We start from the raw sequence: 20,852 nt of genomic DNA on the forward strand, positions 1-20,852 counted from the left end.
ATCAGTGCCTTGGCCTGGCCTGAATCCTGTTTGGGAATTCCGCAACAAGCCATTGGACTCCAGGAACTGTGACAGTCGCCTGTTCACCAATCTCTCCGCGATCTTACTGAACCCGGGTAGCAAGGAAATCGGTCTGAAGTTAGCTAGGTCCGATGAATCTAGACCAGGCTTTTTCAGAAGGGCCTTTACTACCGCTTTTTTCCAACTGGGTGGAACCACTCCCTGCGCAAAAGATGCGTTGATAAGATCTGTTACTGGTGCGGCAATAGTAGTTGCTATCTGCTTAAGGTAACTCATCGGGACAGGATCCCTAGGCGAACCACTCTTAATAGCTCCTAGAACCTTGAGAACTTCGTCAGTGGTCACTGGACCAAAGACGTCAAGCTTGATTTGAACATCAGCCCGCTGTTTGCCTATGTCTAATTCCTTGGCTGGTAGTGGTAAGGAACTTACAATTTTTTCTACTTTTGTGTGAAAGTAGTTGGCCAGTTCCGTACATTTCTTTCGAGGACTCTCATGGTTCACTGGCGGTTCAGGGGTTTTTAATAGGTCTCTAAAGACCTTGAAGGACTCTCTGGAGGAGTTAGCCGAATTGCCAATTCTCTCCTCATAGAACTTGGCTTTGGCGTCCCGGAGGGCGGCTTTAAATCCTCTGATTGCCGTACGATACTCTTTCCGGGTTGCCTCTCCCCAGTCCTTTCTCCAAATCCTCTCTAGCCTCTTGCAACCTAAGGGTTCTTAACATCTGAGTATACCAAGGGGCTGAACCCACTCTCTTCTCCCTCTTCGGCATGCGGACTATGCAGAAAACTAACGGACTATGCGGACTATGCAGAAAAAATTACCAAGCTTAACACAACTTTGACTCTGCTGACTTGTGGCGTGACTGACAGCGAGGGGAGCAGGCAACAGGCTAGAGAGAGGCCAACAGCATCCGCGTAGCGCCTCTGCTTTTATCCATCTGTGTGGAACACTAGAGCGCGAACCCAAGAAAATGTTGCCGCTCAGTGTCTTCCTTCGGAGGAGGACTCAGTATGAGCTTAATGCAAGCTCCATCATCCCACCAAACATCAAATTCAAGTGCAGTAGATATCACAAATTAAAATTAAAATTTAATAAAATGTGAGTGCTTCACTTTTAAAACAATGCGGACTATGCCGGAAAAATGACTAAGCTTAACACGGCTTTGACTCAGCTGACTTGTGCCGTGACTGACAGTGAGGGGAGCAGGTAACAGGCTAGAAAGAGGCCAGTGACACAGGCCCTCTCTGTTGTGGTGATGAAGACAGTGTACTGCACCCCGCATCTGTGCCTATTAGGCCTTGTCAATGTTCTACAACCGTCCAACTGTAAACTGGTGGCGATAACCTTATTGCTTGTGAAAAGGAGAGTATCTCTCCACTGGGGGAAAAAGGCAATACCTAAATTTGACCAATGGCTGGTAGTTTTGGCATACTGCAGAGACCAACTAGATATTTATGCAGAGGAGTTACCTTTGACTTTAAGACCTAAGAATATATGGGTGCAATTTACACTCTACTTACTTCAACAACAACTGCAAATTAAGGCCCAAATGGGGATATGATATATTGTAACCTTGATATATTTGTATTGATTGGGCTGAATGTATTAAGATCTGGTATGTACGATTATTGCTACATTAACAAGCTGATGTGATGACCTGATGTTATTTTCTTTTCTCTGTCGTTTTCTATAATGTACTACTTTTTGTACTAAGGAAACAATAATAAAAAAAAAAAAACTATAACTACCCAGTGGCAGTTGCTACTCGATATTAAATATATATATAGCCGTCTTCACTGTACAGTTATACATGATCAAAGTTTCCACAGTAAAAGCGGTATTTGTTTTGCTAATAACTGTGGTGCTGTAAGCTGAATCTTCATGAAACTTTCCAAATGTGATTTTTGTGATTAGGTGTAAATCTGTTCAGTAGTTTTTGAGAAATGAAGGTTCAAAATGTATAGATATATTGACAGTAATCCTGTGGCTCAGCAAATATAAAAATTGGAATGATTTGATTGCTTGCGAGTGTTTTTTTTTCCCATCCACCACATCGCTCTTTTGGGACTGCGAGCAATCTGATTGGTTGACCAACACATGAGAGAAAATGTTGGTATATTGCAATTGCCATTAACATACACGAGCAATGAAAAGGTAAAACAAATAATAAGATATCGAGGCGAGGGGTACACAGTGCATGTGCCATGCAGAAATGTAATTAATTATGTAATGCAGATATCATCATTGATGTTATTAATAATATCATAGAACATGTCATAAGTTATGTAATATGTGAGATTATAAGCAGTGCATTGCGAGGGCGTAAGTAATTCATTTCATTTAATAATTATGGTGAATTTTCATGTTTTTTTTAGTTTCAAATGTTATGTTTCAACTTACATTTTCATTTAACTATAATGTCACTTTAACCTTGTTTTTTTCAGTGAATTTCTAGTTTTTTTTTTTTAAAGTAAAGTGATATGTTATTACAATTCACACCCTGCACGTTGGCCAGTCCTCCACCACGTATGACTTCCAGCCATGGTCTGTGACTGACAATGCACCCCCCCTTTAAATCCCCTCCCCAGTGGCTGACACCCATCCGTGCATCAAATCCAAAAAGAACAGATGATAGACGGAATGGAGAACCAATCATATATTCCCCCCATTCACAGATCTCGGTTAAATACATAATTTTTTTGCACGCCATGTCATTCCAGTTTAGACCCAGCCATATGTAAATCAGTCTTGATCCTGATCCCTAAGGGAACAGTCTAGCCAAAACTGCCAGGCCAGCTCCTCCCAGGACCGGAAACAAGCATCCTGGGAGAAGTTTCAGGGTTTCACACCTCATCTGCCAGGCTAGCTTGAATCTGGTGAGGTAGTGAGCAAGGGACACACGTCTGGGCATACCCTTCCAACTTAGGGCAACAAATGAACCCAGATCTGTGACTAGTGGTGAGTAGTTGAAAAGTTTCAGCGCTCCGTCTATCATCTTGTTGTGTTTGCTATGTTCGACCCATCCGTGCATGGCATTTGGTTGGGCCTAGATGCCTGGTCTGCCACAAAGCATGCCCACCACACTTGTTCTTTTTGTTTTCCAATCCCGCAGTTTTACAGGAGAAGGATGGTAGCACTTGCTCCTGCGAGAGTCCCGCTGGATCACAGCAATTTTTTTTATGTGGACACATTGTAGAGGGGCTATCCCTCAGGAACCCTCCACAAGATCCAGGGGTCGAGGTTACCTCTACCTTGCACCTTTTTAACTTTTAAATTAGCAGGAGACCGTTACTGAGTGCTAATGCCCTGGGATCACTGACATAATATAGAATGACAAAATATAGACTTCCCAAAATATCGTCGCCAAAATATAGAATGCAAAAATATCGAATTCCTATTTACAAACAGGTAAGTACAAAAATATCGAATCAAAAATATAGTCTGTAAAAAATATAATCAGTCAAAATATCGAATTTTTTTAAATGTCTTAAAAGTAATTTAAAATTAACGAAATAATAAATATAATTAACTAAAACATACTTAAAAATACTCAAATAACCTTAAAATTAAGATATAATTAATTTAACCCCTGCCGTGCTCATGACGAGCTCAGCTCATCATGACCACACCCATTTACATTATGGTCCAGCACAGCAGGATAATCTCCCAAGCAGCCAAGGTGTTAATTTAAATACAACATACAATGTTATTTTTTAATACATATATATTAACGTAATATTAATAAAAAATAAAGAATTTACAATATTTTTACACCAGGATAGCAGGAGGGTAAAATTTAATATTACCACTCCAGTGAGTGCAACAGTAGGGAAAGCGTTGGATAGCGTAGGGGTAAAAAATACTATTCCCACTCCAGTGAGTGCAACAGTAGGGAAAGCGTTGGATAGCGTAGGGGTAAAAAATACTATTCCCACTCCAGAGAGTGCAACAGTAGGGAAAGCGTTGGATAGCGGGAGGGGAAAAAATATTATTCCCACTCCAGAGAGTGCAACAGTAGGGAAAGCGTTGTATAGCATAAGGGTAAAAATTACTATCTCCACTCCAGAGAGTGCAATAGTAGGAAAAGCGTTGGATAGCGGGAGGGTAAAAATCACTATTCCCACTCCAGTGAGTTTAACAGTAGGGAAAGTAATGATTTAATATATTATTAAAAATAAATTAAATTTCAATACCAATAAAACATTAATCGAAATTAATAACCAATTTAATATTATGTAATAATTAATTAGAAATATAAATACATATTAGTTATTAAGAATAAATTACCTATTCATAATTATTTAACAACTAATTAATTTCAAATAACAAAAACTAATTAATAATACAAATAATACCAGTTAATAATTAACAGTAAATTAATTATCAATGCACAAAAAGTATTTTTAATATGTATTTAATTACAATTACATTACTTCCCACCCTATTCCCCTATAAACCCACAACCCACTACAGAAAATATATTAATGAAATTATCATAATTATCAAATATTTAATTAATACAAAATAATTACCAATTAATAGAAATTAATTACCAATTAAAAAATAATTAACAATAAATTTAAAAGCAATACCAATAAATAAATAAATATATATTTACTTGATTACAATTAAATTACTTCCCACCCTATTCCCCTATAAACCCACAACCCGCTACGGAAAATAAATTAAGAAAATTAACATAATTAACAATTAATCAATTGAGGAGGAGCTACGTCAGCAAACAAGATGGCTGCTTAGGCTCTCGGCTCCGTCGAGCTCCGTAACCCGCCACGATATCCTGTAGATTATCCTGACTTTACGCCTGGTCTCTGTGTGCATGAACTGTTCTGCACTCTGATGGTGAAATCCGGAAACTTTTATCGGCTTGTTGGATGAAGTTCTGTCGTGTTGAAGTTTGCGGCCTGCTCCAACGGTGAAGCCGGGGCCTCGAGTACTTTCACAGCCGGGCTGCAGTGCAACAGCATCGGCCAGAAGAACCAGGCTGGGCCCAGTCAACCGGAGTGGAGGCTCTGTTTAAGCCCGAATTTGGCGGCGATCGTCTCTATTGCTCATTATCGGTGGAGGAGTGATTCTGCTTATTGCTGGCTGTGAGTGGGGGTCCCCGTCCCGCAGACCCGGTATTGGGGCCGCCGGGGTTCGTGGTTTGAGGCCTCTGGCCTGCGGCCTTAACGGTGTGGACCGTGGCTGCGAACAAAGACCGGTCACCCTCCGGATCTGCATGTTCGCGATCCTGTTTGTCCCCCCCGAGGATGCCGGATTCACCCGGGGAGGTAATTGGGATTGATGTCGGGCATGAGACTGTGGATCGAACGATGCATGAGTCATCGCTGAGGTCAGTACTGGCGGAAATTTGGGCGTTTCGCTCACATGTGGATATCTTGTTGAGCAAATTGGACTCGCGCCTATCTGAGATGCTTCTGGTAGAACCAGACCAGGCCTTATGGTTGGAACAGGAATCTGCAGCCATTCAAACCGTGGCCATTTTGACTCCGTGCGAGAGCCCCGTGAGGAAACAAGCATTGGAACCATCGGATGGTGCCCTGGGAGACGGTGTTCCCGAGGATGTCATGGTATCACCGAACCTTCCACCACTATCGGCTCTGGAGATATCAAAAGGCGTTCCCCTCCCGGAGACTTCTGTTTGTGACTTTCCTTTCACTTTGTGGTCGTCTTCTGCTTTCTTGGTGACTCTACGACTCCTGTGCAGGATACATTGGGACTGTTCATCCAGGAGGGAGGGTTCTTCAGCGTCTAAAGTTCCCGTGGACCCACTGCCTGCGAGTCACCATGGATTGATTTTTGTTGACTCTTTTCTCCTTTATTACTTCTTTGTGTGCCTTTGGGTCTCGATGGGGGGGTTTGTGTTCCTGTTCGGAAGGGCCAAGGTTAAGATTGACTAGGTCGGGAAGGGTTGGAGTGGCTTTCACAAGTGTTCGACCTGTAACTGTTTGCTCTAAGAGGCTGGGCGGTGTTTTCTGGTACCCTCTACTTTCTTCTATAGTGTTGTCATAAGTGTTCTTTTAGTGATAGGGGGTGGCTGTATCTGGCGGGGGGTCTAAAGGGGCTGGGAGCCCAAATGTATATGCCCTCCTCTATTCTTTTTCCTACCTTTAGGGTTTTAGTTATTAGGGGCGACAGGCACGCTGCTAGTGGGGTTAGGCTGTAGCCATCTGCAGGGGTGCAGGGTGGGGGGCTGGACGGGTTTTTTTTTATTTTGCCTTTTTTATTTTCTATGGCCTTTCTTTTCCTTCTCTTTCTTTCTTAAGGATCAGTATAGCTATGAATCATTCTGACTTTTATCGTATGCTTATATCTAGTGCTCATGCTTTTATGATATCCGATTTCCGGATGGGCAGGCTCTGAGAATTGGCGCAACATGGAATGTATATTGTGTGTTCATTTGCATCGATCTGTATGCTTTGGCGCCGATTCTCCATCACAGTGGTTATTATATGTATATCCTGTTTCTTACCCTGTCCCCCGCATTCTCTGGTTTGATTGTATGGCCCCTGATCCTCTCTTATATAATATAAAACAAAACCTCTGACTCATTCTGGAACTTAGTTGTGCATTCTTATACCAGTTTTGTCCTGAATCGCTGCCGAACCTCTGGGTTGTCGGCTGATGAGCTGTGTAGTACTGTAATATCGGTGGTTTTAATTTATGTAGCGGCCGGCCCCCGCGGTTGTAGGCCCATGCTTGTATTTTATTGAATGCTACAATAAAGTTTTTTTTAAAAAAAACAATTAATCAATTAATAAAAATTAATTGCCAATTAATAAAAATTAATTACCAATTAAAAATTAAATATCAATAAATTCAAAATGAATACCAATATATAAATATAAATATTTAATTAATTAGAATTTAATTACTTCCCACCCTATTTCCTTATAAACCCACAACCCGCCACGGAAAATAAATTAAGAAAATTTACATAATTACCAATTAATCAATTAATAAAAAATAATTGCCAATTAATAACAATTAATTATCAAATAAAAATTAACAATAAATTCAAAATGAATAGCAATAAATAAATAAAAATATTTAATTTATTACAATTAAATTACTTCCCACCATATTCCCCTATAAACCCACAACCCGCTACAGAACTAAGAAGCAAAATTTAATTAAAATTAAATAATAATTGCTAAAAATTAATATTTAATTTAATATAATTAAATTACTGCCCACCCTATTCCCCTATAAACCCACAACCCGCTGCAGAATTAAATTACGCAAAAATTAAATAACATAAAATTCATTACTTAAAATAAATTAAACATACATTACAAAAATTAATATACACTTTTCCCACATATACTAACATACAAAACACTTTAAAAAAAACTCAATATTATTAAAAATTCAATATATTTCATGCCTATATTGCATACTTAGATATTTTGACTTCAATATTTTGACAATCGATATTACTTACCTTCAATTCGATATTTTTAACCACTATACTGTGTCCAATCGATATTTTGTCCATTCTATATTTTTACTTCGATATTATGTCCATTCTATATTTTGGAATCGATATTATGACTGTTTACCAATGTCCTGTATTGGTGACTGTAACATTTCTCTTTATGTTAAGATCAGCCAGGCAGTGCCGAGCTCTATAGGAGGACTTTCGGGAAAATTTCACTTCTGTGGGAGCGAAGCAGCTGATGGGAAAAAATCCCCTACAGTCTATTAGATTGATATATTATTTAAAGTAATGTGCTGTAGGACTTCCACAATACTATCACTAACTCAACCGTTCAAATATCTATACATTATCCACCTTAATTTCTCAAAAACATCTTAACGGATTAATACCAATCACAAAAAGTATGCTTTCTGAATTAAGATGTACCTTTATGCGAAATTTGTTGTAATTCAGTCTGGGTGTTCTGGTTGTAGCAGTGTTCAAAAAACCCTATTTAAATTGCATGGGGAAATTACGTTTGGGCCCCCGTCCACCTTTCTTTTGGCCCCTGCTTAACAGATCTTCCCAAAATATTCTAGAAAGGAGATGAGGTGATTTACTTTTTGGGGGGAATGATTTCTCAAACAGCTGCAAAGTAATTAGCAAAACAAAAAATCTATTCCCTATGGTAATTTGGTCTATACCTGCACAGTGGTGACCGCCACTGTGTACTATATTTATATATATGTATATACACAAAAATAACAAATCACAGTGTGCGGTCTTATGTAATTTGTATGTTCGTATTTTCATTTAACCATTACCCGCTACACCAGCTAATCAATGCCTCTTTTTCATCTGCTATGGTTCAGGTAAAATGGAAACAGGCATGGGTTTCCCCCATCCTTAAACAACCTAATTTAGATTCTACGGAACCGGAAAATTATAGGCCAATCTCTCTACTTTCCTGGGTTGCAAAGGTCGCGGAAGCCCATGTTAATATCACACTCACCAACTATCTGCGTTCCAATAACATTCTAGATGCAACGCAACATGGCTTCCGCGCAGGCCACAGCACTGAGACCGCTCTCCTCGCCATGACGGAACACCTGAGGACCACTCTCGACCATGGGCAAACGGCGGAACTGATCCTGTTGGATCTCAGTGCCGCCTTTGACACGGTCTCTCACAAGATTCTGCTCCACCGACTTGAGGAGGTAGGGATCAGGGACCTTGCTCTTACTTCGTTCAGATCCTTCTTGACAGAAAGGACCTTTCGCGTCTCTACTCCTCCTTTTTCATCAAAGGTGCACATCATCGAGCAGGGCGTCCCCCAGGGCTCAGCATTGAGTTCCACATTGTTCAACCTCTACGTTCTGCCACTGGCTGCGGTCGCTAGGCAAAGGGACCTCACTATAGTCTCATATGCGGACGACACGCAGCTAGTGGTTGCACTAACGGAGGGATCAACTCCGAACGTCTCCAGGTTCAAAAGCGGCCTCACAGCCGTGGCTGACTGGATGACATCTAATTGTTTGCAATTAAATGCAAATAAGACTGAAGTATTACTGGTCGGCAAGAGGACTGACTTATGGGGCAGTCACTGGTGGCCCGAGGCTGTGGGTAAATCCCCAGAGCCTAAGAGTGAAGTTAAGAACATAGGGGTGTGGCTGGACTCCTCTCTTAGCTTCTGTCTCCACACAAAAAAAGTAGCAGCCACATGTTTTGGCATTCTTCGAGGTCTTAAACCTATCTTGAAGTTCTTTGATGCACCCACTAGACAGCTAATAGTCCAATCCACTGTTCTGTCAAGATTGGACTACGCTAGCTCTTTGCTTCTGGGTGCCAATCAAGCCGAGATCATGTGGATGCAGCGCATTCAAAATGCGGCTGTGAGAGCCTTGGTTGACCTTCCACGGTTCTGTTCCATCACTGATACCATCCGGAGACTACACTGGCTCCCGATGGCCCAGCGAATTCAGTTCAAAACATTATGGGGGTCATTATGATTGCGGTTTTTCCGCATCCTCGGGCCGGCGGAAGGTACCGCCGGCCCAGAGGATGCGGAAAAACCGCAGCGGACTGACCAAAGACCCACCGCCACATTAGGATGGCTGGTGGGTCCTGGTTTCCGTCCGCAGCTTTTCCGCCGCGGTCGGCTTACAAACGCGTCGGCAAAGCTCTAATATGGTGACGGTGTCTTCCAGACACCGTCCACCATATTAGGATGGCCTGTAAATTATGCTTTTCCGCGGCGGGTTTTCCGCCGTGGAAAAGCATACGGAACTTCACTGCGGGGGCCCGTTGCGGGCCCCCTAGGTGAAGGGGGGGTGGGGGGTGCACATGGGGGGTACCTATGGTACCCCCCTGCATTTGCATGCAGAAAGCGGCAGGCTCCGCGCGGTGCCTGCCTCTTACTGCATGCAAATGCAAGGCGTGCATTTTTAACATTGCGGCGGGTGCTACTTGAAGCTCCACCTGCCGCAATGTTAAAAATAAAGGATGTGACCGCAACCCTTGCGGTCACATCCTAATTGCACAGGAGGGAACTCTGCATGCCATGCGGAGGTTCCCTCCTGCTCTGGGGTCGCGGACGGACGCAAGTCCGTCCGCGATCCTAATGACCCCATATGTCTTTATTTTAAAATTCTAAAACGCTCAACTCCCAAATTACTCTGTAACTTTTTGACCCCATATGTTCCTACCCGTGCACTACGCTCAGCGGAACAACACTTGGTCAGTGTACCTCGGGTCAAACACTGCCGAGCGGGAGGACACTCCTTCCGCTATGTGGCAACAAAGTTGTGGAACTCATTACCTCCACACATACGAGAACTTGAAGATCTGCTGGCCTTTAGGAAAACAATCAAGACCCATCTCTTTCCCCTAAACTGAGCTTATTGGACACTGTCTTGCTGAGCTTCATCGTAGTCAGTTGTTTGTGTGCTGCCAGAAGCGCCGGGACGCCCCATTGCTGGGCCAGCTGAGTGTAATATAAGTCAATATAACATAACATAACATAACATAAGGAAAAGGGATGTGTTCTGTTGTGTTATAGCTACACAACTTTATGTTATTCTGTAGGATATGGTAAAATGCTGTCCCATACAGATTATCTCAAACTTGTAAGTGGTCATATTTATGGATTCTAAATGCACATTCAGAGTTTTTGTCGTGGATATTCCAAGTCTGTCACTTGGTGCTGTACATTCAAGAGACTGCCACATAATGTTGGTAGCTGTTCAAAAAGCAACAGTTTGCCATTTTCCTGTGATGACATTTGACAGTAATTGCTTCATTTACCTTCCACCCCTTGTTTGTGCTCTAGCTTCTAAAGGGCAAACAGGAAAATCTTGAGGTGCTCTAGGTATCAGTCCTGTGATGTCACCTGCGATCAAAGTGCACATTACATCACTTCCACTAGCCCTGGCACACTGGTGAATCAGCCTCAATGCAAGCAATGAATAACTTGACAAAGCGCAGTGTTCAGACTGTGAAAATGTACCGCCGTGTATTTCCGACAGAACCTGCAAAACAGCTCTTGGCTATGAAAACTTCTCGGATGACGGTTTAAGTTTGAAAAGATAGGTATGCGCAGTGAACACAAACTGACAAAAGGAATGTTCCATTTGTTAAGCAAGTTTTTGTTAAACTATGGCAATTGAGTAAGGACCTCGTGCACTGTGTCCTAATCAGGAAACTTTTTTTAAGTAGCACCTGGCTCTTTAATGGGAACGTTTAAGTGTTAATTTTGTGAAAGCAAATACAGGAACGAAGGTTATGCAGTCCTTTGCAGATCGCCATTTTTGAATTTGCTGATTTTTAAGCAGTGAAGGGGGGTGGGGGTCACAAAATCTGACCTGACTAAATAATATTCATTTTGCTGGACTTTTTACACACTCCGTAAATGAGTTAACATAATGGAATGCATCGTAAATTATATCAGTCTTCATCAAACAGTCAGGGGCAGATTTACAAGCTCCTTACGACAACTTTATGCCGCTGTTGTGTCACTTCTTTGATGTAGTGGCGTCGTAAAAAATGTGCCACAATGCCGCATATTTACAACATGACACATCTAGGGAGATGAGTCATGTTGTACCTGCGTCAGGTACAATGTATGCAGTATGGGCATTCCGTTCCAAGGAAGCCTTGTAAAGTGATGCAGTGAAATCTTATAGATTTCACTGAGTCACTTACATGGCGTCACTGCGTCAAAACCTTGCGCCTGCTTGGAGCAGGCGTAAGGAGTGACGCAGCATGATTGGAATAGGCATTCCTGACCATTGCTGGAGTTGCGTTGTTCTTACGACACTACTGCGCTGCCTTTCCGCCAAAAGAGGCGTCACGCATCTGTCTATCCTTGTGCCACGGTGCGCGGCATTGTAAATGTGATGCATCCATGGTGGCTCAAGGCTTTTTTTCCCATCACGCAATTTAGCTCACGCATCTCAGCTAATATGCAGAGATGCGCCAGTTCTTGTAAATCTGCCCCTCAAAGTGCAATTTGCAAAGCCCTGGTTAACAACGGTATATACAGCATGTCCCAGACTACACCTGCTAGGATGCTTACAGTCTTCCGACATCAGCAGTTTCCACGTAGCAGCAGTTTGTCCTCTGAATAATGCCTCACCTTACCACATATGGGTGCTTGGGTAAGGTGAGACGTGGTGAGATAAGGTGCCCTGCCCAGTTACACACACACAGGCCTAAGCGACAGAGGTGTCAGACACGCCCATATAGCGATTGCACAGCAACGCCTTGTAAGGAATACCTGCTTAGCTCGCGCCAGCCACGGAGTCAGATAAGAGCAGGCTTGCTACATACACATTAACATGCCTGCCAGCTGAGTCACTTGCTTGGCTGCTTGAGTAACTAACACTGGCTCCGCTTTTTTTTTTTTCTTGAGACGTTCTGAAGTGCTTCGTTTCCTCTTAGTAAACGACATCCTATAGGTTTGTATGTGTAAATGAGAAGTTAAGAGCCCGACCGAGCTGTATGCGTGAGTAAAATTAAACAAGATGGTTAAAAATGAAAAACAATCATAAAAGGATTTAAAATGTAAATATGATGAGAGGATGTCGGCGCTAGATCCCGACGGGACTCAGGTTCGAATCCAGCCGTTGACTCAAAATCAGGTGATTCGTGCCTAAAATGGAAAAAAAATGGAATGAAGAGGTACTTATGTAAAGCTCTCCAACACCTTCGTGTCGGCTTCGCGCTACATAAAACTGCAAGAAAAAAACTAAGTACACCTGAAGAACACATTTTTGTCATCCTTCACAGCCCCTACTCTGTCATCACTACCAATACGTTTCTTCTAAAACGTTTCTTCTAAAACTGCCTAGTCAGTCGCGCGTGCGCGTTCCTCGGTGAGCATTGCCCCCTCCCCTTCTAGGTGCTCACTTGTGCAACAGTCCAGTTCTCTGTTTTCCACTGACGCCTGAGGTCTGGGGTTACTTTTACATTCTCCATGCAGTATTTTTTATCACCCTTTCCTCCAGTGTGGCAGCTTGTGCTTTTGCTTTGTTTCTTTCATTCTTTTTAGCACACGCGCAGCAAATAAAAGAAATAAAAAAAAAAACTTTCTTATAATAGAATGAGTCCAATTCTTCTATTCAGACGGTTTCTTTTCAACTGGGCCGTGGGCGTTAATAAATAATTGTTTGCTTTAGCTTATGAGCGCGGAGTCTGATTCACTTGCCTGCTGTCCATTTTGCATCAACGTTTTACAGATTCATCCAGAGTTTCGAATAGGAAACAAGGCTTTGTCACACCTGACCACTAGAGAAATATATGGAAACAAGGCTTTGGGACAGGTATGCTTTGGCAGTTATGAAAGGCTATTAGTACAGGCAGAAGAAAGACTGAACCCTGCTTTCTAGGGTCTTCTTCCAGTGAATTCGAAGCCCCCTGCCCACTTCTCACACACCTGTATGTGTGAAGGTAGAGTCTTGGGGATACAACTGATTGCAAGACATACATCCTACCGTGCTGGACAACTTTCTCATTCCAGACTTTTACTTTCTGCTAAGTGGGAAGAATGCAAGTACACCAGACAGATCATCCGCCCCCAAACCTTGCAGTTGATCACGCATTGACTTAGTTACCTGAAGTAACTGACTGGTAACGCTTTCAAGAGCCGCTGGTGTAGGAGTCATTGCAGTGTTACTCCTCATTTTCTCTTTCACACTATCCCAGGGTGATGAGAAATCCCAGAGCCCCTTGCTTTCTCTTGTCTTCTGTCGGTTAGACCTTTTATTACTTGCCTGAGAGGTAAGAGGGACTTCGCATCATTTCAAGTATCAAAAGCGGTGTAACAAACTAGTCACACAATGAACTCAACAATACTAAATACAGTTTAAAGATTTTATTTCAGACTCAGAGACGTACTGATGAGTCTTAAAAGCATGTTATATAAGTGAGATAACAAGAATTAATCAATACCTTCTAATGAAATTCAGCCTAGTCAGTAAGAAGCATACCAGAAACTCAGTGGCGGCTAAACAGAAGATGAGAAAGAGGGTCTAAAGATAAAACTGTACGGTTCGATCCTCCAGTCTAGTCATAAGTAACTCTATAGAAATCTAGCTTACCCTACTCTATAGTAAAACAGGAAAGTTCTAATATCTCTATAGTAAGCAAGGAACAGGTGTCCGCATTATGGTGTCTTGCATAAAGTACTCCAAGCCTACAGACTGTAAAGCATGAAGCCACACAATGAGGGCAATATTAGAAGAGGTCCGCACCTCATGAAATCCTAAGAATCTCTGTTCCTTACTAAAAATACAACGTCTATTAACACACAAAGTAAACAAGGTAACCAGTATCATCATCTCTAGTACATTTCTATCTTCCTCCATAAAACTTTTCAACATTCAGCTCTTCTCCCACACCTTCAATCGACCTTGAGACTTCTTACTCCGCCATGAGAACTTGTCTCCAACTTCATTTGCGCGTCTCTGCGTCAAAAGTTCCTCCTGTACCCTGCTGTCGCTGCAAATAAGCAACACCCTTGCACTTACTAATGTAGCCTTGCATCTGCACCTGCAGTCCAAGTTGTGGAACGCCCTCCCGCTTGACCTCCGTGCCCAACACAACTTTCTGCCTTTCCGAAAGCTTCTAAAGACTTGGCTGTTCCCGTAACCATCTTTTCCGCACTCGCCTGATCCATCTGGATCATCTGTTAGCGATGGGACGCTCACTGGCAGCCATGCGCTTTAGAAATCCCATTACAATTACAATTACAGAGGAGAGAACATGCAATAAAAACAATTCTCAAGTGAAAGTAAACACTGAAATTCAGAAACATAAGGCCTCTAGTTATGCTAATTTAGCACCTCAGTTTAAGTGCACTTGACATTTGAATATAGGTGCACACACATTCACAATTAGAACATATGCTGAATATTACGTGGAGGCAAATCAGGGTGTGTTACATCTTAAAACATTCATGTAGACCTCAACTAGAACTACATTTTAATAATAAATCTCAACCATTAGTGTACGCGCGTTACATGTTTATACTATTCTACCATAGAACATTTCAGAAATATATTGTAGCTACACGCTTTATTACATTGTTATTAAACCACACTGCCTGTTCAGAGTGCTAACTACACATCAATATAAATTTGTGATGTATATGGGTGGGCCTAAGTTATGCTGCTCTAATGGTTTTCAGCAATAATCTGCATCATGCAGAAATCTGTATCATGAATCCCCTGACGTATGTTTGTCTGCTGCTCACTAACATGGTGCTGACTTTGGGTGACACATGTATACCAAAAGTGGTACTCCTTTTATGATTGGTGGCTCCTGCCCACACTGCAATGGTTGCTGACTGCATATTAATAGATGTGGACTGAGGGTTTTCACATAAATTCTACAAGGAACACGGCATACCTGCTCTCCCTCTGCAAATCTATGTAGCCTGTCTTGATATGTCCACTTGATGATTCCTCTTTAATATAGGTGGTGTGTTTGAGTAGTGTTTGGATACATGAGTGGTGGGGTACCTTAGGTTGGTGCCACCCAGTGGTCGAAGTGGGCTGGATCTGACCGTATTCCCCAGTAGGTAGTTATAGTTAGCATCATGTTTCCATGGGAACATCTTTTTTTAACTTGCCTATATCTTTGGTGCCATTTGACAAATCTTCACAACATTTTTTTCCCCAAAAAGTGCCTCAGTGGTTGTATTTGTGCATGGAAAGTTTCGGGGTGATCCGTCAAGCAGGGGTCGAGAAAACACCAAAAAAAAGAAAAGGGGTCAGGGTATGAATACCCAACCACCTACCCTTGGGGTCCATGAGGGGCCAGGGAGGGCAAAAAATCATTTTGATTATATTCATTTTTGGAGCAAAATGGAAAAAGTAGCGAATTTGTAGCAAAAATTGATTTTGTTTTGAAAAGGACCCCCAGGTGAGCCAGATCCTGGGGGCATTTTATAAAAAGAGGAGGGGGATGCACAGTTCCCCCCTCCTGAGGCTCTTTGAGCCCGGGGACCACCATCTCCCCAGGGCTTTATTTTAAATAATGGAGAGGGCCTTCACATACCCCTTGCCTGGGTTTCCTAGAAGCCCCGGGAACTACCACCTCCCTGGGGATTTTCTTTTAATAATGGAGGAGTGCCGCGTGGACCCGCTTCTTGGGCTTACTAGAAGCCCCAGGGACCACCACCTCCCTGGGGCAGTATATTAAATAAATGGTGAGGTGCCGAACGGACTGCCCAGGGCCCACCAACTCTGCAGAGCCAAAAATAAGATTTTAAAGTGGGATGGTGGCGCACAACCCCCCTCCTGGAGCCGGCTCCTACTATGCCCCAGGGTGCCCACCCCAAGACATAGCTGATTGCTCTGAATTGGAGGGAGCTTCGACAGAGCCAGTCAAGTCAGAGCAAACACTAACCACGCTCTCAGCAAGCGGGAGCTGTCAAACTGCTCCTGCTTGCTGGGAGCAGACTGTATATCTGTTTCCCTGTCCACTGTAAAGTGGGCAGCTTCACAGACAAAATGATTGCTCTCACAGGATACTGTATGTTTAGCAGCTCCCTGGGTGTGAGAGCAATACTGGCATCCGTGGGCAATGAGACTTCCAACGGTGCTGACTGGATGTCCTGGGTGCGCTCCAAGACACCCAGCATTTGAAGGCCGGGCCCTGGGGTATGGTATCCCCGGGGCTGAAATTGGCCTGGGGAGGGAACCAGCCGGCAGCCCTCCCCCATTGAATTATGGCTGGCCCACTAGTTATTGGGTCCCAAGGCCAAAACCGGCCTGGGGATGGGGGCCACGTGGACCCCCTTCTGCATTAAGGTTTTGCAGGGCCGTTTTGGCCCTTATGCTAATTTTACAGAAATTAAACCTCAACGGGAGGCCCATACAAATATAAATATAGCATGTGCCCCGTTGCAGCTCCACTTCTGTGAAGGAAAAATGATCCTAACTCCTTGGCTTGCCTAAGGCAAAGCAAGTGTGTTTTTTTTACAATTCCATTTTGAACAATAATTTGAAATCCTTTGTGGAGGTGGTTGCATTGTTGATCTACTGGAGCGCAATCTGTATGTGAGTGTGATGAGTCGGTTCTTTGTTGTCCTGTCTTGGGGAGAGCAGAGCTCATGGTTCTTCCTTTAAACTACTATGAATATGTAAATGTGCAAATCACTTGGAAGCTTTGCCCATTTGGCCCACCCAACTCAGTAGTATGCATAGGTCTTCCTGCCTGTTTCCAGGATGATGCACAGCTTAACAAGCAGCCCCCAACGTTCTCCCCGTTAATTTTGTTGAGGGGTTTTTGATGCTGAGAAATATGGAAGATCTCCACCAAACAAAGAAGCACTTACTACATATAGTTAAGAGGACCGACCCTTGTTTGGTGGAGAGTTACCTCGTTGTAGTCTCATTGTCTTCTCTATTGGAGCATTCATGTTATCACATATTTATGGATAAAAACACACCAGGAACAATCACACTGCCATCATGCTGTAGTGTGGTATACATACTGGACATTTACCCAAGGAGGTAGTACTTAGTAATTAACCAGTAGAAAGTACTCCACTTGGATAGATATTTTGTGCAAAACCTTGGACTTTTCTTGGGTAAAAGGGCAGGTGCGGTTCCTTTGTGGCAGAGTCACTCACATAGCTACTGACTTACCAACACAGACACTTGCACACCCTCTCTCATACTCAGGGCCACAACCACCCACTGACAGGCCCTTTCAGACACCAATACACCCACTCACAGACTCACTCAGACACTCATGCACCTACTCACAGACCCATACAGCCACTCACAGATACACTCAGAGACTTCACAGGCCCACTCACAGCCCGACTAATGCACCCACCCAGAGACCCACTTAGACACTCACCCACCTACTCACAGACCCACACAAGCATTGATACACCTACTCACAGACCCCTACAGGCACTCATACACCGACTTACAGACCCATAGCACCACTTATACACCTATTACCAGACACAGATGAATTCACACACCCACTCTCAGATCAACACAGCCACTGACAGACCTATAGCACCACTCAAAAACCCAGTTACAGACCTGCGCTGCCACTCACAGACCCACACACCCACTCACCGACCAATAGTACCATCCACAGACATACACAGGCACTCACACACTCACCCACTCAGCCACTCACCCGCACTTACAGACCCATAGAGCTACTCACAGACCCAGTCACAGACCCACACAGGCACTTGTACACCAACTAAGAGATCCATACAGTCGTTTGTACACCCACTCACAGATCCATAAAGGCACTCCCAAACCCACTCGCCGACTCATAGCACCACTCACACACTCATTCACAGACACACACAGGCACTCACATCCCCACTCGCAGACCCAACCAGCCACATACAGAACCATAGTGCCACTCACAGACTCAGTCACAGACCCACTTAGGCACTCACACACCCTCTCACAGACACATACAGGCACTCACAGACTCATACAGTCACTCACACATCCACACACTGATCCACACAGCTACTCACAAACCTACTCACTGATCTACACAGCCACTCATACACCCACTCACCAACCTATACAGCTACTCACTGACCCATTCTCAAAGTTTACAGATTACAGTTAGGAAATACATTTTTTAGAAGATGTGGAAATTCACTGAAAAAAACGAAGGTTGCAGTGGCATTATAGTTAGGAAATAGAATTTAAAAAACCTTAGCAATCCACTAAAAAGCGAAAGGTTACAGGGATGTTACAGTTAGGATCATGTTTTGCTCATATAAAACCATAGAAATTCCGCAGTTATAGCTACCGGAGCCTACAATAACTTACGCCCCCTCAATGCGCTGTTATTGACCTCACATATTACATCACTAATGACATGGTCAGTGACATCACTGATGACATCTCAAAAAACATGGCTGATGATATCATCCACAGAACTACACACATACCCATTTATACCCCCATAAAACCTCTCATACACCCACTCCCACACAACCACTCACATACCCATTCTCAGACCCTGACTCCTGAGGCGGAAAGCCGGGAGCTGCACTTTTTGATTGATACTGCTTTTAATAATCTTTTAATCATTTCAGTGTTGTTTAATCCTGTGTTTTTAGCCTACCTTGACCCACTGCTTCACGTTCGGGGAGCCTGCTGATTAGGAGCAGCGCCTCCCTCCCTCAGTCAAAACGCCATTGACGGTGTGCCGCGAGGCCACGCCCCCTTTTCTGGCCACGCCCCCTCCGCCGAGTTTAAAAGCACTGAATACGAGTGCATAACCAGAGATTCCCACTCCTGAGGCGGAAAGCCGGGAGCTGCACTTTGTGATTGATACTGCTTTTAATAATCTTTTAATCATTTCAGTGTTGTTTAATCCTGTGTTTTTAGCCTACCTTGACCCACTGCTTCACGTTCGGGGAGCCTGCTGATTAGGAGCAGCGCCTCCCTCCCTCAGTCAAAACGCCATTGACGGCGTGCAGCGAGGCCACGCCCCCTTTTCTGGCCACGCCCCCTCCGCCGAGTTTAAAAGCACTGAATACGAGTGCATAACCAGAGATTCCCACTCCTGAGGCGGAAAGCCGGGAGCTGCACTTTGTGATTGATACTGCTTTTAATAATCTTTTAATCATTTCAGTGTTGTTTAATCCTGTGTTTTTAGCCTACCTTGACCCACTGCTTCACGTTCGGGGAGCCTGCTGATTAGGAGCAGCGCCTCCCTCCCTCAGTCAAAACGCCATTGACGGCGTGCAGCGAGGCCACGCCCCCTTTTCTGACCACGCCCCCTCCGCCGAGTTTAAAAGCACTGAATACGAGTGCATAACCAGAGATTACAACTCCTGAGGCGGAAAGCCGGGAGCTGCACTTTGTGATTGAAACTGCTTTTAATAATCTTTTAATCATTTCAGTGTTGTTTAATCCTGTGTTTTTAGCCTACCTTGACCCACTGCTTCACGTTCGGGGAGCCTGCTGATTAGGAGCAGCGCCTCCCTCCCTCAGTCAAAACGCCATTGACGGCGTGCAGCGAGGCCACGCCCCCTTTTCTGGCCACGCCCCCTCCGCCGAGTTTAAAAGCACTGAATACGAGTGCATAACCAGAGATTCCCACTCCTGAGGCGGAAAGCCGGGAGCTGCACTTTGTGATTGATACTGCTTTTAATAATCTTTTAATCATTTCAGTGTTGTTTAATCCTGTGTTTTTAGCCTACCTTGACCCACTGCTTCACGTTCGGGGAGCCTGCTGATTAGGAGCAGCGCCTCCCTCCCTCAGTCAAAACGCCATTGACGGCGTGCAGCGAGGCCACGCCCCTTTTCTGGCCACGCCCCCTCCGCCGAGTTTAAAAGCACTGAATACGAGTGCATAACCAGAGATTCCCACTCCTGAGGCGGAAAGCCGGGAGCTGCACTTTGTGATTGATACTGCTTTTAATAATCTTTTAATCATTTCAGTGTTGTTTAATCCTGTGTTTTTAGCCTACCTTGACCCACTGCTTCACGTTCGGGGAGCCTGATGATTAGGAGCAGCGCCTCACTCCCTCAGTCAAAACGCCATTGACGGCGTGCAGCGAGGCCACGCCCCCTTTTCTGGCCACGCCCCCTCCGCCGAGTTTAAAAGCACTGAATACGAGTGCATAACCAGAGATTCCCACTCCTGAGGCGGAAAGCCGGGAGCTGCACTTTGTGATTGATACTGCTTTTAATAATCTTTTAATCATTTCAGTGTTGTTTAATCCTGTGTTTTTAGCCTAACTTGACCCACTGCTTCACGTTCGGGGAGCCTGCTGATTAGGAGTAGCGCCTCACTCCCTCAGTCAAAACGCCATTGACGGCGTGCAGCGAGGCCACGCCCCCTTTTCTGGCCACGCCCCCCGCCTCTCCTACACTATTTA

This window comes from Lissotriton vulgaris, chromosome 9, assembly GCF_964263255.1.
Source record: "Lissotriton vulgaris chromosome 9, aLisVul1.2, whole genome shotgun sequence".
In the NCBI taxonomy this organism is placed as follows: domain Eukaryota; kingdom Metazoa; phylum Chordata; class Amphibia; order Caudata; family Salamandridae; genus Lissotriton; species Lissotriton vulgaris.